This window comes from Oncorhynchus nerka, linkage group LG21 (assembly GCF_034236695.1).
Source record: "Oncorhynchus nerka isolate Pitt River linkage group LG21, Oner_Uvic_2.0, whole genome shotgun sequence".
Taxonomy (NCBI): Eukaryota; Metazoa; Chordata; class Actinopteri; order Salmoniformes; family Salmonidae; genus Oncorhynchus; species Oncorhynchus nerka.
The window spans coordinates 35,658,268-35,680,866 of record NC_088416.1 but is presented as its reverse complement, the minus strand read 5'-3'; the positions used below and the strand labels follow the sequence as shown (position 1 = coordinate 35,680,866).

The window sequence follows — 22,599 nt, the reverse complement described above, 5'->3', positions numbered from 1 at the left end:
CCTTCCTTCCTTCCTTCCTTCCTTCCTTCCTTCCTTCCTTCCTTCCTTCCTTCCTTCCTTCCTTCCTTCCTTCCTTCCTTCCTTCCTTCCTTCCTTCCTCCCCTTCCTTCCTTCCTCCCCTTCCTTCCTTCCTTCCTTCCTTCCGTGTTCTCTTCTTCTATCCAAATAAGCCTCCCTCCTCTGTGCCCCCTCTCTCCCTGTGTCTCAGAGCCCATGGCAGTGAACTCCCCTAGTAACACACATGACAACTGTTCTGGGGCAGCGGTCTGTGAAATAGGGACAAGGAAGCACACACACATTCTGGAGAAGAGTGGATTATTGCCCTCCATCACAAGAGGTGCTTTCAAATCACATTCTGGTGCACATTGTACGTTTTACATTATAGGTGAACACTCATGCACACATACACTCATACACACATGACCACACACACATGAGTCACACACACATGACCACACACACGAGTTACACACGAGTCACACATACATGACCACACACACATGAGTCACACACACTAACATGACCAAACACCTGCCAACATTCACTCGCTTGCCCCCTCCCCCTTGTACTCTTTCTCCCTCTCTCACTCTCACTCTCTTTCTCTCTCTCTCTCACTCTCTCCCGCTCTCTTTTTTTTCTCTCTCTCTCTCCCTCTCTCTTTCTACCTCTCTCCCTCTCTCCCTCTCTCTCTCTCTCTCTCTCTCTCTCTCCCTCCGTCACACACACGCGCGGGGCCATACACTAAATTCACAGCAGTATAGCTTAACATGCAGAGAGAGAAACAAAAAGAGAGGGAGGGAAGGAGAGAGAAGGGAAGAACAGCAATAGGCAGTGAAGGCAGAAAGGCACCAGAGAGAGGTAGGGGGAGAGAGAGGGGGAGATTGAGCGAGAGACAGGGAGGCAGAGAGGGAGGGAGGGAAAGGCGACAGAAGACAACATCGACATACATCGAACGAAGCACTGACAGAGATGATGTGAGTGCCTTTTTAAAGAGAATCTCTCTCGCTCTAATTCTCTCTCTTCCTTCTGCTGCTCATCCCCAGCTGAATCTCTCTTCTTCTTCCTGTCTGTCTTGATGCGTCTCCTTCCTCCCGTTTCCCTGCCTCGCTCTCCTCTTTTCATTCATGCACTCTGCTTTGTTTACAGACAATGTGAGAGAGGAAAGAGGAGGAGAGGGGAGGGGACTGTGTACATGTGTGTGTGTTGATTAAAGGCCATGGGGGAGGGGAGATGTTAAGAGTGATCTAAGGGCATGTAGGGTCACTGAAGTAGAGAGGACGGAAGAGGGGTAGGACAAAATGAGTGCAGAGATTACAGAAATGGGGAAATGGTAGAGACGTGAGATGGGAGGAAGACATAGGTTGACAGGTGGTAGGAGATGGGAAAAAGAGAGAGAGAATATAGAATTCACTGTTGTCTATATTTGGTTTATTAAAGGTGCAATATGCAGAAATCTCTCTACTATTTCCTGGTTGCTAAAATTCTAATAGTTCTCCTGATTTCAGTACATTTTGACAAAACAAGCAATGCATAGTGTAGAGAATCATTGTACCATCTAAACCGCTGTGAAATACATTTTCAATAACCCAAAATGTTGTATTTTCAGCTGGTCGAAGCTGGTGTACAAAACTGAAAGTAAAAGACGCAAAAACTAAACTTAAGAACGGGAAGCATAGAAATAGCTCACATAGAACACATCTACTGCTTCTTAGACGTGCTTTCAAAGAAGTCCGATTTCTATGTGAATTTGATAATAGATTAATCATCTATCATAATGATCATAAATAGCCTGTATACATATATGAGTTGTGAAAAACATTGTGATTGTGATGACAGCATGCAAGCCTCAGCAGTTCAGAGCAACAGTCAGTGCGTTATACAGTATCTCCCTATCTGGAGTGAGTTATGGCAAGGGAGAGGAGTCAAACAGAACATGGCCTTAACTCATCCAAAATGCATCCGTTCTTGTGAATGGAGAATCATAACTGAGGAGGAAAACAGTGATAGACAGACTCTGTGAATACCACTGAGAGAGATATATACAGAGATAGAAGAAAGGAGAAAGGAATGTGTTTGAGTGTGTGTGTGTGTGTGTGTGCGTGTCAGTGCGTCTCTTTTCTCTTTATATTCTGTTGGTGTATGAAATAGTCACATACTCAGCAAACAAACCCGATCACCCCTTGGTCCGCTCTTTCTCCCCTCTCTCAAAATTACCTCATATCTCTCTCCTTTTTATGCTAAACCATCTTCCCCCTCACTCACACACTCCCTCCTTCTCCCTCTCTTGTTCCCCTTTCTCTCTCTCTCTCTCTCTCTCTCTCTCTCTCTCTCTCTCTCTCTCTCTCTCTCTCTCTCTCTCTCTCTCTCTCTCTCTCTCTCTGTGTCGCAGTCACAGTGAACCATCTCCATCTCTCTCCTGCTCCCTCGTTCTCTGTCTGTCTTAAGTATGAAGGGGCTGGGAGAGCTAGGCCCTCACTCTCTCTCTCTCCATCGCTCTCTCCTCCTCTCCTCCCCTCCCTCGGCTCGTACTCACTGCTCTCTCGCTGGAAGACGAGAAGGAGGAGGAGGAGGAGGGGGGGGGAAATGGCGATGGGGGGATGCGGCGAGGAGGATCGCTCCCTCTCTTCTTCCTGGCCGTCGCTAGGCCCCATGAATAGGAGTGTCTGGTTCATTTACAGGTACTGGCTGTTTTTGATTTCTCACTGGTCGCAGGGCTGGAGGATAGAGGGATGGTGAGGGGGAGGGAGGGAGGGAGGGAGAGGAGCATGCATGTGGACATGGATGGTAGACTGGAGTGATTAGGAAGACTAATCGATAGACAGATGGGATGTGTTGCAATGCATGAGCCTGTGCGTGTGTCCGTGTGTGCGTCTGTGTGTGTGCGTCTGTGTCTGTGTGTGTGTGTAGTGAGGAAGGAGAGACGCATGCACAGCCCGGTACATTAGCAGTGACGTTACAGCCTAGCTGTGTCTCCATGTACATTAATCACTCTCCTCTCCCTCTCCGTGTCTGTACGTCTGCCTTCAGTAGCAACACAGTACCGACACAACTGTCTGATAATTGCTGCTTCTCTCATCTGCAGAATGTGTGTGTGTGTCGTGTTTGTGGGTCTCTGTGTGTGACGGTCTGTGAGCTGTTGTTGATTGAGAACAAGGTATAGGAGGCAGATCTATAACATGTATCCCCGCTAGTGGCTCTGCTTCTACTGTGTCTACATATGGTGTGTGTACGTGTGTGTGTGTTATCAATGTGTGCCCCTGTGCATGTGTACAAACAATAGTGTATAAGAGAATGAGAAGTGGTTTGAGAGGTGCATGCTGTGCCATGGGTAGCAGTCCCCCTTGCTATGCTTCTAGATGATGTTACCAATACTTATAGCAGAGCTGGGACGATTAACCCCAAATGATCCACACGACCATACCGATCACTTATTGCAGGCATTTTGCTGGTACCATTCACTACAATAAGTATCCTATACTAGAGAAATGTGTTCTACACGTGCTTCTACACCTGCATTGCTGTTTGGGGTTTTAGGCTGGGTTTCTGTACAGCACTTAGTGACATCAGCTGATGTAAGAAGGGCTTTATAAATACATTTGATTGATTGATTGAAGTTTGAAATACGTTTTCTAATATGGGTGATTGTTAATGGGACAACCATCAAACTAGTAGTAGTAGTTTAAAGGAAAATAGTTAGGAACTGTGGTGCACATTAATGTTATAAACTGTGGTGCACATTAATGTTATAAACTGTGGTGCACATTAATGTTATAAACTGTGGTGCACATTAATTAATGTTATAAACTGTGGTGCACATTAATGTTATAAACTGTGGTTCACATTAATGTTATAAACTGTGGTTCACATTAATGTTATAAACTGTGGTGCACATTAATGTTATAAACTGTGGTGCACGTTCATGTTATAAACTGTGGTTCACATTAATGTTATAAACTGTGGTGCACATTAATGTTATAAACTGTGGTGCACATTAATGTTATAAACTGTGGTGCACATTAATGTTATAAACTGTGGTGCACATTAATGTTATAAACTGTGGTTCACATTAATGTTATAAACTGTGGTGCACGTTCATGTTATAAACTGTGGTGCACATTAATGTTATAAACTGTGGTGCACATTCATGTTATAAACTGTGGTGCACATTAATGTTATAAACTGTGGTGCACATTAATGTTATAAACTGTGGTGCACATTAATGTTATAAACTGTGGTTCACATTAATGTTATAAACTGTGGTGCACATTAATGTTATAAACTGTGGTTCACATTAATGTTATAAACTGTGGTTCACATTAATGTTATAAACTGTGGTTCACATTAATGTTATAAACTGTGGTGCACATTAATTAATGTTATAAACTGTGGTGCACATTAATGTTATAAACTGTGGTGCACATTAATGTTATAAACTGTGGTTCACATTAATGTTATAAACTGTGGTTCACATTAATGTTATAAACTGTGGTGCACATTAATGTTATAAACTGTGGTGCACATTAATGTTATAAACTGTGGTGCACATTAATGTTATAAACTGTGGTGCACATTAATGTTATAAACTGTGGTTCACATTAATGTTATAAACTGTGGTTCACATTAATGTTATAAACGTATCATTCTATTTATGGTTATAGCATTAATTGAGGTAATTTATCAGGATGGGGCTTGTTGTCCATATCCCCCGGCTCTAACTTCTAGATTGTGTCGCATGGATCAGTTACATTGGAGATACAGTAGGTATGTATGTAGGAGGAGCATGGTTAGATGATTGTGTGGTGTTATTACGGTATGCACAACCTTGAGTTGGTGACAGACTTGATGACAGGAGAGCTTGTGTCAGTATAGATACCGCTGGGCTGCAGTCCAGAGGAATGTTTGTGTGAGGAACATAACCAACCTAACCAACCAATCCCCATGGTGTGGCGGGTCCCAAATGACACCTTATTCCCCATATAGATCCCATTCATCTCTGGTCAACAGTGGTGCACTAGGCTCAATTATGAGGAAGGTGTCATTACAGATGGATGCAGTCCGTGATTGTGTGGTGCTCATTGGTTCATGCTGGCAAATGACTGTATTTAAGTGAGTTGCTATGCGAGTTGCTATGCCAGTGGAGGGGACGGCCTGGGTGAAGAAGAAGAAGGGAAGAAAAACAGTCCAGCAACATACAGTACGTAAACATTATTAAAGGTAAACAGTATGTTGACAGTAGCTAGTTGAATCATTGGATGACTGGTTAACTACCTAAACTAGGTCTTCCAAAAGGGGATCAAGTGGCTGACATGCAGGTGCTTGTGGGTATTCACACTTCTTCTGTGGTCTTTCCATGATAGCTCCATGTACTCTAGTTAGATAGCAACTGGAAACTGCCAATTATCGTCATCTCCCATACTCATTATCCCCTGTATATTCATGAGGCTATTTTAGCGAGGCGGACCAACATAACCTGACCTCTTTATTGGCTCTACATGTGAGGATTCTTCTTCTTTGGACGACTACGTCTGTGTCATCAGAACACCTAGCTGTGCATACATTTCTCTCTTCCAGTGTAGTCAGGCCTCTCTATATTACACCAGCTAGATCCTACGTCCTGTAGCTTGTTGCTCAGGCAACCGTCATCATCATATATAGCCTAGCATCTTAGAGCGTGAGGTTCTGGAACAACATCTCTGGTCTTTCTGTCAACCAACCCAGCGCAATCTCACTGTACCTCACCTAGTCGCCGACACAAGGCTGCCCAGCGAGCCCCTGGTCTGGTGCATTATGTCATCAGCTGACCCCTGACCCCAGAGAGGACACAGGAAATACAAAAACCCACTGCCCAGCTCTGGGGAGCCGAGTCAGGGCAGAGACAGTTAAATGTATTAATTCATGTGCTTAAAAAATGTGCCCTCATTTCAGAAGGTCCCTGACCCCTCTCACCTCCCTCTCTCTCCCAGGATTAAGGCTCCCTCCTGGGGCAGTGTGCATGTATGCAGGGGGATACCTATCTCCTACCTCTCTCTCCTACCTCTCTCTCTCCTACCTCTCTCTCCTACCTCTCTCCTACCTCTGTCTCTCCTACCTCTCTCTCCTACCTCTCTCTCTCCTACCTCTCTCTCCTACCTATCTCTCCTACCTCTCTCTCTCCTACCTCTCTCTCTCCTACCTCTCTCTCCTACCTCTCTCTCTCCTACCTATCTCTCCTACCTCTCTCTCTCTTTCCTATCTCTCCTACCTCTCTCTCTCCTACCTCTCTCTCCTACCTATCTCTCCTACCTCTCTCTCTATCTCTCCTACCTCTCTCTCTCCTACCTCTCTCTCTCTCTCTCTCTCTCCTACCTGTCTCTCCTACCTCTCTCTCTCTCTCCTACTTCTCTTTCTCTTCTTCCTGCTGTCCCCTTTTTCCACTCCTTTTTTTAATGTCTCATCTCATCTCATGTTATCGCTAAGTGTCTCTCCCCATCTCTCTCTGTCCTCTCTCTTAGTGACTATATCATCAAGGAGAAGACAGTGCTTCTGCAGAAAAAAGACAGTGAGGGTTTTGGCTTTGTGCTGAGAGGAGCCAAAGGTAAGGAAACACGTGCGATCAGCTGTTGATAGATAGACAGTCAGGCATACAGACAGGCCTTTAACAAACAGGCACACACACACACACACACACACACACACACACACACACACACACACACACACACACACACACACACACACACACACACACACACACACACACACACACACACACACACACACACACACACACACACACACACACACACACACACACACACACACAGATGAACACACTTGGACAGTCTCACTGTGCTGCCAGGGCTTCATCAGTCTAGTTGTTACAGTGGTTATGACATAATGCTGGTTACCCCTCTGTTCTCTGTCTTCAGCTCAGACCCCCATCGAGGAGTTCACTCCCACCCCAGCCTTCCCAGCACTGCAGTACCTGGAGTCTGTCGACGAAGGAGGCGTGGCCTGGAGAGCCGGTCTGAGAATGGGAGACTTCCTCATTGAGGTGTGTGCTGCTAGGGCATGATGGGAGCTGAAGTTGGATTCTTCACAATGACTGTTATTATGAAAAATCATCCTCTCTAACCAATTACATGGACTTCTTCTTCTTCACCTCTACCCCCCCCCCCCTCTCAGGTGAATGGTCAGAATGTGGTGAAGGTGGGACACAGGCAGGTGGTCAACATGATCAGGCAAGGTGGAAACGCCCTCATGGTCAAGGTTGTCATGGTGACACGCAACCCTGACATGGAGGATGGCCAGAGAAAGAAAAGTAAGAGACAACACAGGGCCTGGAACTACGACAACGATGATGGCGACGAGGATGAGGACGAGGATGATAATGCTTTCCTTTCTCCACAGTCCCCCAGCAGAGTAAAAGACTAAGCACTCCGGCCATCGCTCTCCGCTCTAAATCCATGACCTCAGAACTGGAGGAGATGGGTAAGACATGGGGATACGGGTTGGGTTCTGGGTAGAGACAGGAAAGACAAGGACAGAGGAGGAAGGAGACCAGGAACACACGGAGAGGGAAAGAGCATCTAGAAGGAATACAAAGGAATGTAGAGGGAGATGTACTGGAGATAGAGAGAGATGATGAGAAGAGAAGGTGAAAGACAGGAGGGATGGGTAGAGCTTAAGATGCATGAAGTGAAAAAAGCGAGAGAGGCCTAAAAGAAGAAAGAACCCACTGGGCACAGACGTCTGTTCCACGTTGGTTCAACGTAATGTCATTGAAATGATGTGGGGAAAACGTTGTTTCAGCCAGTGTGTGCCCATTGGGAAAGGAAAGGCAAAAGGGGCTACAAAGACACAGAGAGGTGGGCTGTGATGGACAGAGGGAAGAAAAGGAGGGCAAGCAAGAGAGGCAGATAAGTGACACTGTCATGTACTGTCTGAGTGGCCAGGGAAAGGTGTCAGAACCTTAATGGTGACAGCATTGTTAGGGTACCAACATGGATGAGAGTCTCAATGCATTTCACTGTTCTTTCAGAGGTTCCACACTGTCACTTCCAGCACCCCCACTACAGGTAACCCCTCAAACAATGACCCCACCCACCCCTGATCCTTTTCACTGCGCCCCCTTTTACCCCCGCACCCCCCAGCCCTATAACCCCAGACCAGTCCCACGTCTCCACAAACACACCTACCCTGGCTGAGTGTGTTGTTGCCAGGGTAACACTGCAGGGGGTGGGTGTCACTCTGAGGGAGACTACTGTAGATGCTGCTGCGGTCTCTACTGAGCATGCTCACTTCACCCATGATGATGATTTATGGGAGCAGATCATATGAGAGGCAAGCGGGAGCCTCTGAGTATTTCCTATCTGATCCTAGGTCAGATTCCAGCTCATTCCAACAGACTCCCATATGTCCCTCTCTCTTACAAGCCAGTCTGCTGGGACATTACTCCTGTCCTCAATATACACTGCTTATTATCTCCTCTAGTGCAGAGCCAGGATAAGATCCAGATGGTTGGGTAACTACTAGCTCACTGTACCCCTGACTATCCCCTCAACACCCCTCTCTGTGGTTAAAACCCCTGACTATCCCCCCAACACCCCTCTCTGTGGTCCAAACCCCTGACTATCCCCCCAACACCCCTCTCTGTGGTCCAACCCCCTGACTATCCCCCCAACACCCCTCTCTGTGGTCCAAACCCCTGACTATCCCCCAACACCCCTCTCTGTGGTCCAACCCCTGACTATCCCCTCAACACCCCTCTCTGTGGTTAAAACCCTGACTATCCCCCAACACCCTCTCTGTGGTCCAACCCCTGACTATCCCCCAACACCCCTCTCTGTGGTCCAAACCCCTGACTATCCCCCCAACACCCCTCTCTGTGGTCCAACCCCTGACTATCCCCCAACACCCCTCTCTGTGGTCCAACCCCCTGACTATCCCCTCATCACCCCTCTCTGTGGTCCAAACCCTGACTATCCCCCAACACCCCTCTGTGGTCCAAACCCTTGACTATCCCCCAACACCCCTCTCTGTGGTCCAAACCCCTGACTATCCCCCAACACCCCTCTCTGTGGTCCAAACCCCTACTATCCCCCATCACCTCTCTCTGTGGTCTAAACCCCTGACTATCCCCCATCACCCCTCTCTGTGGTCCAAACCCCTGACTATCCCCCATCACCCCTCTCTGTGGTCCAAACCCTGACTATCCCCCCCATCACCCCTCTCTGTGGTCCAAACCCCTGACTATCCCCTCATCACCCCTCTCTGTGGTCCAAACCCCTGACTAACCCCTCATCACCTCATCCAAACCCCTGACTGACTGATTGACACACAGCATGAGCAGCCGCCCCACAGACCCCCTGCCCTGCCCTGATCTCCCCCCACCTGTAAACCAATGATCACTACCCCTATAGTATGGAACATCCCAAACCTACACTACACTAATGTTGCAGCCCCTCGTCCCACTACTACACAAACCTGAACGCTATAATAGCAGTATATCTACTGTATAACCCCACACATACATGGCCCCTGTCCAGAGTGATAATGCAACTATACTCTCCATATTTAATGTAGAACCATACAGTAGATATATTTGTTTCATTTCATCTTCATAAACAAACATGTCTTTTCGTATAAAAGTCTGTCCTGCAACTGTTCTTTACGGATCAACTTCTGCTCCTCATTCCATATGCACATTCCCTAAAGGTTTCAGGAGCAGAATGTGTGAGGGAGTCATATCAGCCTGAGCCATATGCTTATTCTAATGCCATGAATGAATATAGCTACCCCTGACAATGTCCATTAAACTGTCTCACCTCGATGTTTGGTGCAGTGTCCCAGTTCACCTGGAGGTCACGCTGCACGATAGCACCAGCATCAACAGGGAAATGATATCACACACTTACCTGAGTTGTTCAGCGTAGTTTTAACAGCGCGTTTCACTTCTAAAGCAGTAGCCGAAGCATCGATTACAAGGCTAATGACAGTATCTTTCTTTCTTTTCACTGCAACGTTGTTCAACAGTTATTACACACACTGTTGTTTTCTAAACTGAATGACTTGGCGTGTCTGAAATGAAATGACCCTAACATCATTCAGCGAACATTGAAGACATTTTAACAAAACACTTTCCTACCACTCACCACCTCTAAAAACATGGTCCCCACAATACACAAGCTCACACAGTCACAGAGGTCTGTCTGAACCCCTCTCTAAACCTGTCTGTAGAACCCTGTGGTCTACTCACGTTCCACTACTCTCTAAACCCGTCTGTAGAACCCTGTGGTCTACTCACGTTCCACTACTCTCTAAACCCGTCTGTAGAACCCTGTGGTCTACTCACGTTCCACTACTCTCTAAACCCGTCTGTAGAACCCTGTGGTCTACTCACGTTCCACTACTCTCTAAACCTGTCTGTAGAACCCTGTGGTCTACTCACGTTCCACTACTCTCTAAACCCGTCTGTAGAACCCTGTGGTCTACTCACGCTCCACTACTCTCTAAACCCGTCTGTAGAACCCTGTGGTCTACTCACGCTCCACTACTCTCTAAACCCGTCTGTAGAACCCTGTGGTCTACTCACGCTCCACTACTCTCTAAACCCGTCTGTAGAACCCTGTGGTCTACTCACGCTCCACTACTCTCTAAACCCGTCTGTAGAACCCTGTGGTCTACTCACGCTCCACTACTCTCTAAACCCGTCTGTAGAACCCTGTGACCTACTCACGCTCCACTACTCTCTAAACCCGTCTGTAGAACCCTGTGGTCTACTCACGCTCCACTACTCTCTAAACCCGTCTGTAGAACCCTGTGGTCTACTCACGCCCCACTACTCTCTAAACCCGTCTGTAGAACCCTGTGGTCTACTCACGCCCCACTACTCTCTAAACCCGTCTGTAGAACCCTGTGTTCTACTCACGCCCCACTACTCTCTAAACCCGTCTGTAGAACCCTGTGGTCTACTCACGCTCCACTACTCTCTAAACCCGTCTGTAGAACCCTGTGGTCTACTCACGTTCCACTACTCTCTAAAACCCGTCTGTAGAACCCTGTGGTCTACTCACGTTCCACTACTCTCTAAACCCATCTGTAGAACCCTGTGGTCTTCTCACGTTCCACTACTCTCTAAACCCGTCTGTAGAACCCTGTGGTCTACTCCCATTCCACTACTCTCTAAACCCGTCTGTAGAACCCTGTGGTCTACTCACGCTCCACTACTCTCTAAACCCGTCTGTAGAACCCTGTGGTCTACTCACGTTCCACTACTCTCTAAAACCCGTCTGTAGAACCCTGTGGTCTACTCACGTTCCACTACTCTCTAAACCTGTCTGTAGAACCCTGTGGTCTACTCACGTTCCACTACTCTCTAAACCCGTCTGTAGAACCCTGTGGTCTACTCACGCTCCACTACTCTCTAAACCCGTCTGTAGAACCCTGTGGTCTACTCACGCTCCACTACTCTCTAAACCCGTCTGTAGAACCCTGTGGTCTACTCACGCTCCACTACTCTCTAAACCCGTCTGTAGAACCCTGTGGTCTACTCACGCTCCACTACTCTCTAAACCCGTCTGTAGAACCCTGTGGTCTACTCACGCTCCACTACTCTCTAAACCCGTCTGTAGAACCCTGTGACCTACTCACGCTCCACTACTCTCTAAACACGTCTGTAGAACCCTGTGGTCTACTCACGCTCCACTACTCTCTAAACCCGTCTGTAGAACCCTGTGGTCTACTCACGCTCCACTACTCTCTAAACCCGTCTGTAGAACCCTGTGGTCTACTCACGCTCCACTACTCTCTAAACCCGTCTGTAGAACCCTGTGGTCTACTCACGTTCCACTACTCTCTAAACCCGTCTGTAGAACCCTGTGGTCTACTCACGCTCCACTACTCTCTAAACCCGTCTGTAGAACCCTGTGGTCTACTCACGCTCCACTACTCTCTAAACCCGTCTGTAGAACCCTGTGGTCTACTCACGTTCCACTACTCTCTAAAACCCGTCTGTAGAACCCTGTGGTCTACTCACGCTCCACTACTCTCTAAACCCGTCTGTAGAACCCTGTGGTCTACTCACGTTCCACTACTCTCTAAACCCGTCTGTAGAACCCTGTGGTCTACTCACGTTCCACTACTCTCTAAACCCGTCTGTAGAACCCTGTGGTCTACTCACGTTCCACTACTCTCTAAACCCATCTGTAGAACACTGTGGTCTACTCACGTTCCACTACTCTCTAAACCTGTCTGTAGAACCCTGTGGTCTACTCACGTTCCACTACTCTCTAAACCCGTCTGTAGAACCCTGTGGTCTACTCACGCTCCACTACTCTCTAAACCCGTCTGTAGAACCCTGTGGTCTACTCACGCTCCACTACTCTCTAAACCCGTCTGTAGAACCCTGTGGTCTACTCACGCTCCACTACTCTCTAAACCCGTCTGTAGAACCCTGTGGTCTACTCACGCTCCACTACTCTCTAAACCCGTCTGTAGAACCCTGTGGTCTACTCACGCTCCACTACTCTCTAAACCCGTCTGTAGAACCCTGTGACCTACTCACGCTCCACTACTCTCTAAACCCGTCTGTAGAACCCTGTGGTCTACTCACGCTCCACTACTCTCTAAACCCGTCTGTAGAACCCTGTGGTCTACTCACGCTCCACTACTCTCTAAACCCGTCTGTAGAACCCTGTGGTCTACTCACGCCCCACTACTCTCTAAACCCGTCTGTAGAACCCTGTGGTCTACTCACGCCCCACTACTCTCTAAACCCGTCTGTAGAACCCTGTGTTCTACTCACGCCCCACTACTCTCTAAACCCGTCTGTAGAACCCTGTGGTCTACTCACGCTCCACTACTCTCTAAACCCGTCTGTAGAACCCTGTGGTCTACTCACGTTCCACTACTCTCTAAAACCCGTCTGTAGAACCCTGTGGTCTACTCACGTTCCACTACTCTCTAAACCCATCTGTAGAACCCTGTGGTCTTCTCACGTTCCACTACTCTCTAAACCCGTCTGTAGAACCCTGTGGTCTACTCCCATTCCACTACTCTCTAAACCCGTCTGTAGAACCCTGTGGTCTACTCACGCTCCACTACTCTCTAAACCCGTCTGTAGAACCCTGTGGTCTACTCACGTTCCACTACTCTCTAAAACCCGTCTGTAGAACCCTGTGGTCTACTCACGTTCCACTACTCTCTAAACCTGTCTGTAGAACCCTGTGGTCTACTCACGTTCCACTACTCTCTAAACCCGTCTGTAGAACCCTGTGGTCTACTCACGCTCCACTACTCTCTAAACCCGTCTGTAGAACCCTGTGGTCTACTCACGCTCCACTACTCTCTAAACCCGTCTGTAGAACCCTGTGGTCTACTCACGCTCCACTACTCTCTAAACCCGTCTGTAGAACCCTGTGGTCTACTCACGCTCCACTACTCTCTAAACCCGTCTGTAGAACCCTGTGGTCTACTCACGCTCCACTACTCTCTAAACCCGTCTGTAGAACCCTGTGACCTACTCACGCTCCACTACTCTCTAAACACGTCTGTAGAACCCTGTGGTCTACTCACGCTCCACTACTCTCTAAACCCGTCTGTAGAACCCTGTGGTCTACTCACGCTCCACTACTCTCTAAACCCGTCTGTAGAACCCTGTGGTCTACTCACGCTCCACTACTCTCTAAACCCGTCTGTAGAACCCTGTGGTCTACTCACGTTCCACTACTCTCTAAACCCGTCTGTAGAACCCTGTGGTCTACTCACGCTCCACTACTCTCTAAACCCGTCTGTAGAACCCTGTGGTCTACTCACGCTCCACTACTCTCTAAACCCGTCTGTAGAACCCTGTGGTCTACTCACGTTCCACTACTCTCTAAAACCCGTCTGTAGAACCCTGTGGTCTACTCACGCTCCACTACTCTCTAAACCCGTCTGTAGAACCCTGTGGTCTACTCACGTTCCACTACTCTCTAAACCCGTCTGTAGAACCCTGTGGTCTACTCACGTTCCACTACTCTCTAAACCCGTCTGTAGAACCCTGTGGTCTACTCACGTTCCACTACTCTCTAAACCCGTCTGTAGAACCCTGTGGTCTACTCACGTTCCACTACTCTCTAAACCCGTCTGTAGAACCCTGTGGTCTACTCACGTTCCACTACTCTCTAAACCCGTCTGTAGAACCCTGTGGTCTACTCACGCTCCACTACTCTCTAAACCCGTCTGTAGAACCCTGTGGTCTACTCACGCTCCACTACTCTCTAAACCCGTCTGTAGAACCCTGTGGTCTACTCACGCTCCACTACTCTCTAAACCCGTCTGTAGAACCCTGTGGTCTACTCACGCTCCACTACTCTCTAAACCCGTCTGTAGAACCCTGTGGTCTACTCACGCTCCACTACTCTCTAAACCCGTCTGTAGAACCCTGTGACCTACTCACGCTCCACTACTCTCTAAACCCGTCTGTAGAACCCTGTGGTCTACTCACGCTCCACTACTCTCTAAACCCGTCTGTAGAACCCTGTGGTCTACTCACGCCCCACTACTCTCTAAACCCGTCTGTAGAACCCTGTGGTCTACTCACGCCCCACTACTCTCTAAACCCGTCTGTAGAACCCTGTGTTCTACTCACGCCCACTACTCTCTAAACCCGTCTGTAGAACCCTGTGGTCTACTCACGCTCCACTACTCTCTAAACCCGTCTGTAGAACCCTGTGGTCTACTCACGTTCCACTACTCTCTAAAACCCGTCTGTAGAACCCTGTGGTCTACTCACGTTCCACTACTCTCTAAACCCGTCTGTAGAACCCTGTGGTCTTCTCACGTTCCACTACTCTCTAAACCCGTCTGTAGAACCCTGTGGTCTACTCCCATTCCACTACTCTCTAAACCCGTCTGTAGAACCCTGTGGTCTACTCACGCTCCACTACTCTCTAAACCCGTCTGTAGAACCCTGTGGTCTACTCACGTTCCACTACTCTCTAAAACCCGTCTGTAGAACCCTGTGGTCTACTCACGTTCCACTACTCTCTAAACCTGTCTGTAGAACCCTGTGGTCTACTCACGTTCCACTACTCTCTAAACCCGTCTGTAGAACCCTGTGGTCTACTCACGCTCCACTACTCTCTAAACCCGTCTGTAGAACCCTGTGGTCTACTCACGCTCCACTACTCTCTAAACCCGTCTGTAGAACCCTGTGGTCTACTCACGCTCCACTACTCTCTAAACCCGTCTGTAGAACCCTGTGGTCTACTCACGCTCCACTACTCTCTAAACCCGTCTGTAGAACCCTGTGGTCTACTCACGCTCCACTACTCTCTAAACCCGTCTGTAGAACCCTGTGACCTACTCACGCTCCACTACTCTCTAAACACGTCTGTAGAACCCTGTGGTCTACTCACGCTCCACTACTCTCTAAACCCGTCTGTAGAACCCTGTGGTCTACTCACGCTCCACTACTCTCTAAACCCGTCTGTAGAACCCTGTGGTCTACTCACGCTCCACTACTCTCTAAACCCGTCTGTAGAACCCTGTGGTCTACTCACGTTCCACTACTCTCTAAACCCGTCTGTAGAACCCTGTGGTCTACTCACGCTCCACTACTCTCTAAATCCGTCTGTAGAACCCTGTGGTCTACTCACGCTCCACTACTCTCTAAACCCGTCTGTAGAACCCTGTGGTCTACTCACGTTCCACTACTCTCTAAAACCCGTCTGTAGAACCCTGTGGTCTACTCACGCTCCACTACTCTCTAAACCCGTCTGTAGAACCCTGTGGTCTACTCACGTTCCACTACTCTCTAAACCCGTCTGTAGAACCCTGTGGTCTACTCACGTTCCACTACTCTCTAAACCCGTCTGTAGAACCCTGTGGTCTACTCACGCTCCACTACTCTCTAAACCCGTCTGTAGAACCCTGTGGTCTACTCACGTTCCACTACTCTCTAAACCCGTCTGTAGAACCCTGTGGTCTACTCACGTTCCACTACTCTCTAAACCCGTCTGTAGAACCCTGTGGTCTACTCACGCTCCACTACTCTCTAAACCCGTCTGTAGAACCCTGTGGTCTACTCACGTTCCACTACTCTCTAAAACCCGTCTGTAGAACCCTGTGGTCTACTCACGTTCCACTACTCTCTAAACCTGTCTGTAGAACCCTGTGGTCTACTCACGTTCCACTACTCTCTAAACCCGTCTGTAGAACCCTGTGGTCTACTCACGCTCCACTACTCTCTAAACCCGTCTGTAGAACCCTGTGGTCTACTCACGCTCCACTACTCTCTAAACCCGTCTGTAGAACCCTGTGGTCTACTCACGCTCCACTACTCTCTAAACCCGTCTGTAGAACCCTGTGACCTACTCACGCTCCACTACTCTCTAAACCCGTCTGTAGAACCCTGTGGTCTACTCACGCTCCACTACTCTCTAAACCCGTCTGTAGAACCCTGTGGTCTACTCACGCCCCACTACTCTCTAAACCCGTCTGTAGAACCCTGTGGTCTACTCACGCCCCACTACTCTCTAAACCCGTCTGTAGAACCCTGTGTTCTACTCACGCCCCACTACTCTCTAAACCCGTCTGTAGAACCCTGTGGTCTACTCACGCTCCACTACTCTCTAAACCCGTCTGTAGAACCCTGTGGTCTACTCACGTTCCACTACTCTCTAAAACCCGTCTGTAGAACCCTGTGGTCTACTCACGTTCCACTACTCTCTAAACCCGTCTGTAGAACCCTGTGGTCTTCTCACGTTCCACTACTCTCTAAACCCGTCTGTAGAACCCTGTGGTCTACTCCCATTCCACTACTCTCTAAACCCGTCTGTAGAACCCTGTGGTCTACTCACGCTCCACTACTCTCTAAACCCGTCTGTAGAACCCTGTGGTCTACTCACGTTCCACTACTCTCTAAAACCCGTCTGTAGAACCCTGTGGTCTACTCACGTTCCACTACTCTCTAAACCTGTCTGTAGAACCCTGTGGTCTACTCACGTTCCACTACTCTCTAAACCCGTCTGTAGAACCCTGTGGTCTACTCACGCTCCACTACTCTCTAAACCCGTCTGTAGAACCCTGTGGTCTACTCACGCTCCACTACTCTCTAAACCCGTCTGTAGAACCCTGTGGTCTACTCACGCTCCACTACTCTCTAAACCCGTCTGTAGAACCCTGTGGTCTACTCACGCTCCACTACTCTCTAAACCCGTCTGTAGAACCCTGTGGTCTACTCACGCTCCACTACTCTCTAAACCCGTCTGTAGAACCCTGTGACCTACTCACGCTCCACTACTCTCTAAACACGTCTGTAGAACCCTGTGGTCTACTCACGCTCCACTACTCTCTAAACCCGTCTGTAGAACCCTGTGGTCTACTCACGCTCCACTACTCTCTAAACCCGTCTGTAGAACCCTGTGGTCTACTCACGCTCCACTACTCTCTAAACCCGTCTGTAGAACCCTGTGGTCTACTCACGTTCCACTACTCTCTAAACCCGTCTGTAGAACCCTGTGGTCTACTCACGCTCCACTACTCTCTAAACCCGTCTGTAGAACCCTGTGGTCTACTCACGCTCCACTACTCTCTAAACCCGTCTGTAGAACCCTGTGGTCTACTCACGTTCCACTACTCTCTAAACCCGTCTGTAGAACCCTGTGTTCTACTCACGCCCACTACTCTCTAAACCCGTCTGTAGAACCCTGTGGTCTACTCACGCTCCACTACTCTCTAAACCCGTCTGTAGAACCCTGTGGTCTACTCACGTTCCACTACTCTCTAAAACCCGTCTGTAGAACCCTGTGGTCTACTCACGTTCCACTACTCTCTAAACCTGTCTGTAGAACCCTGTGGTCTACTCACGTTCCACTACTCTCTAAACCCGTCTGTAGAACCCTGTGGTCTACTCACGCTCCACTACTCTCTAAACCCGTCTGTAGAACCCTGTGGTCTACTCACGCTCCACTACTCTCTAAACCCGTCTGTAGAACCCTGTGGTCTACTCACGCTCCACTACTCTCTAAACCCGTCTGTAGAACCCTGTGGTCTACTCACGCTCCACTACTCTCTAAACCCGTCTGTAGAACCCTGTGGTCTACTCACGCTCCACTACTCTCTAAACCCGTCTGTAGAACCCTGTGACCTACTCACGCTCCACTACTCTCTAAACACGTCTGTAGAACCCTGTGGTCTACTCACGCTCCACTACTCTCTAAACCCGTCTGTAGAACCCTGTGGTCTACTCACGCTCCACTACTCTCTAAACCCGTCTGTAGAACCCTGTGGTCTACTCACGCTCCACTACTCTCTAAACCCGTCTGTAGAACCCTGTGGTCTACTCACGTTCCACTACTCTCTAAACCCGTCTGTAGAACCCTGTGGTCTACTCACGCTCCACTACTCTCTAAACCCGTCTGTAGAACCCTGTGGTCTACTCACGCTCCACTACTCTCTAAACCCGTCTGTAGAACCCTGTGGTCTACTCACGTTCCACTACTCTCTAAACCCGTCTGTAGAACCCTGTGGTCTACTCACGCTCCACTACTCTCTAAACCCGTCTGTAGAACCCTGTGGTCTACTCACGCTCCACTACTCTCTAAACCCGTCTGTAGAACCCTGTGGTCTACTCACGTTCCACTACTCTCTAAAACCCGTCTGTAGAACCCTGTGGTCTACTCACGTTCCACTACTCTCTAAACCCGTCTGTAGAACCCTGTGGTCTTCTCACGTTCCACTACTCTCTAAACCCGTCTGTAGAACCCTGTGGTCTACTCCCATTCCACTACTCTCTAAACCCGTCTGTAGAACCCTGTGGTCTACTCACGCTCCACTACTCTCTAAACCCGTCTGTAGAACCCTGTGGTCTACTCACGTTCCACTACTCTCTAAAACCCGTCTGTAGAACCCTGTGGTCTACTCACGTTCCACTACTCTCTAAACCTGTCTGTAGAACCCTGCGGTCTACTCACGCTCCACTACTCTCTAAACCCGTCTGTAGAACCCTGTGGTCTACTCACGTTCCACTACTCTCTAAACCCGTCTGTAGAACCCTGTGTTCTACTCACGCTCCACTACTCTCTAAACCCGTCTGTAGAACCCTGTGGTCTACTCACGCTCCACTACTCTCTAAACCCGTCTGTAGAACCCTGTGGTCTACTCACGTTCCACTACTCTCTAAACCCGTCTGTAGAACCCTGTGGTCTACTCACGCTCCACTACTCTCTAAACCCGTCTGTAGAACCCTGTGGTCTACTCACGCTCCACTACTCTCTAAACCCGTCTGTAGAACCCTGTGGTCTACTCACACCCCACTACTCTCTAAACCCGTCTGTAGAACCCTGTGGTCTACTCACGTTCCACTACTCTCTAAAACCCGTCTGTAGAAACCTGTGGTCTACTCACGTTCCACTACTCTCTAAAACCCGTCTGTAGAACCCTGTGGTCTACTCACGCTCCACTACTCTCTAAACCCGTCTGTAGAACCCTGTGGTCTACTCACACCCCACTACTCTCTAAACCCGTCTGTAGAACCCTGTGGTCTACTCACGTTCCACTACTCTCTAAAACCCGTCTGTAGAACCCTGTGGTCTACTCACGTTCCACTACTCTCTAAACCTGTCTGTAGAACCCTGCGGTCTACTCACGCTCCACTACTCTCTAAACCCGTCTGTAGAACCCTGCGGTCTACTCACGTTCCACTACTCTCTAAACCCGTCTGTAGAACCCTGTGGTCTACTCACGCTCCACTACTCTCTAAACCCTCTAAACCCTGTGGTCTACTCACGCTCCACTACTCTCTAAACCCGTCTGTAGAACCCTGTGGTCTACTCACGTTCCACTACTCTCTAAACCCGTCTGTAGAACCCTGTGGTCTACTCACGCTCCACTACTCTCTAAACCCGTCTGTAGAACCCTGTGGTCTACTCACGCTCCACTACTCTCTAAACCCGTCTGTAGAACCCTGTGGTCTACTCACACCCCACTACTCTCTAAACCCGTCTGTAGAACCCTGTGGTCTACTCACGTTCCACTACTCTCTAAAACCCGTCTGTAGAACCCTGTGGTCTACTCACGTTCCACTACTCTCTAAAACCCGTCTGTAGAACCCTGTGGTCTACTCACGCTCCACTACTCTCTAAACCCGTCTGTAGAACCCTGTGGTCTACTCACACCCCACTACTCTCTAAACCCGTCTGTAGAACCCTGTGGTCTACTCACGTTCCACTACTCTCTAAAACCCGTCTGTAGAACCCTGTGGTCTACTCACGTTCCACTACTCTCTAAAACCCGTCTAAAACCCTGTGGTCTCCACTACTCTCTAAACCCGTCTGTAGAAACCTGTGGTCTACTCACGCTCCACTACTCTCTAAACCCGTCTGTAGAACCCTGTGGTCTACTCACGTTCCACTACTCTCTAAAACCCGTCTGTAGAACCCTGTGGTCTACTCACGCTCCACTACTCTCTAAACCCGTCTGTAGAACCCTGTGGTCTACTCACGCTCCACTACTCTCTAAACCCGTCTGTAGAACCCTGTGGTCTACTCACGTTCCACTACTCTCTAAACCCGTCTGTAGAACCCTGTGGTCTACTCACGCTCCACTACTCTCTAAACCCGTCTGTAGAACCCTGTGGTCTACTCACGCTCCACTACTCTCTAAACCCGTCTGTAGAACCCTGTGGTCTACTCACGCTCCACTACTCTCTAAACCCGTCTGTAGAACCCTGTGGTCTACTCACGTTCCACTACTCTCTAAACCCGTCTGTAGAACCCTGTGGTCTACTCACGCTCCACTACTCTCTAAAACCCGTCTGTAGAACCCTGTGGTCTACTCACGTTCCACTACTCTCTAAAACCCGTCTGTAGAACCCTGTGGTCTACTCACGTTCCACTACTCTCTAAACCCGTCTGTAGAACCCTGTGGTCTACTCACACCCCACTACTCTCTAAACCCGTCTGTAGAACCCTGTGGTCTACTCACGTTCCACTACTCTCTAAAACCCGTCTGTAGAACCCTGTGGTCTACTCACGTTCCACTACTCTCTAAAACCCGTCTGTAGAACCCTGTGGTCTACTCACGCTCCACTACTCTCTAAACCCGTCTGTAGAAACCTGTGGTCTACTCACGCTCCACTACTCTCTAAACCCGTCTGTAGAACCCTGTGGTCTACTCACGTTCCACTACTCTCTAAAACCCGTCTGTAGAACCCTGTGGTCTACTCACGCTCCACTACTCTCTAAACCCGTCTGTAGAACCCTGTGGTCTACTCACGTTCCACTACTCTCTAAACCCGTCTGTAGAACCCTGTGGTCTACTCACGCTCCACTACTCTCTAAACCCGTCTGTAGAACCCTGTGGTCTACTCACGTTCCACTACTCTCTAAACCCGTCTGTAGAACCCTGTGGTCTACTCACGCTCCACTACTCTCTAAACCCGTCTGTAGAACCCTGTGGTCTACTCACGCTCCACTACTCTCTAAACCCGTCTGTAGAACCCTGTGGTCTACTCACGTTCCACTACTCTCTAAACCCGTCTGTAGAACCCTGTGGTCTACTCACGTTCCACTACTCTCTAAACCCGTCTGTAGAACCCTGTGGTCTACTCACGTTCCACTACTCTCAAAACCCGTCTGTAGAACCCTGTGGTCTACTCACGCTCCACTACTCTCTAAACCCGTCTGTAGAACCCTGTGGTCTACTCACGTTTCACTACTCTCTAAACCCGTCTGTAGAACCCTGTGGTCTACTCACGCTCCACTACTCTCTAAACCCGTCTGTAGAACCCTGTGGTCTACTCACGCTCCACTACTCTCTAAACCCGTCTGTAGAACCCTGTGGTCTACTCACGCTCCACTACTCTCTAAACCCGTCTGTAGAACCCTGCGGTCTACTCACGTTCCACTACTCTCTAAACCCGTCTGTAGAACCCTGCGGTCTACTCACGCTCCACTACTCTCTAAACCCGTCTGTAGAACCCTGTGGTCTACTCACGCTCCACTACTCTCTAAACCCGTCTGTAGAACCCTGTGGTCTACTCACGTTCCACTACTCTCTAAACCCGTCTGTAGAACCCTGTGGTCTACTCACGCTCCACTACTCTCTAAACCCGTCTGTAGAACCCTGTGGTCTACTCACGCTCCACTACTCTCTAAACCCGTCTGTAGAACCCTGTGGTCTACTCACGCTCCACTACTCTCTAAACCCGTCTGTAGAACCCTGTGGTCTACTCACACCCCACTACTCTCTAAACCCGTCTGTAGAACCCTGTGGTCTACTCACGCTCCACTACTCTCTAAAACCCGTCTGTAGAACCCTGTGGTCTACTCACGTTCCACTACTCTCTAAAACCCGTCTGTAGAACCCTGTGGTCTACTCACGTTCCACTACTCTCTAAACCCGTCTGTAGAACCCTGTGGTCTACTCACACCCCACTACTCTCTAAACCCGTCTGTAGAACCCTGTGGTCTACTCACGTTCCACTACTCTCTAAAACCCGTCTGTAGAACCCTGTGGTCTACTCACGTTCCACTACTCTCTAAAACCCGTCTGTAGAACCCTGTGGTCTACTCACGCTCCACTACTCTCTAAACCCGTCTGTAGAAACCTGTGGTCTACTCACGCTCCACTACT

General features: G+C 49.1%; 1 pseudogene; it reads left to right on the top strand.

The window, feature by feature from the left end:
- LOC115127869 (SH3 and multiple ankyrin repeat domains protein 1-like) overlaps positions 1–22,599 on the top strand; it is a 91,543-nt pseudogene that overhangs the window by 45,893 nt on the left and 23,051 nt on the right.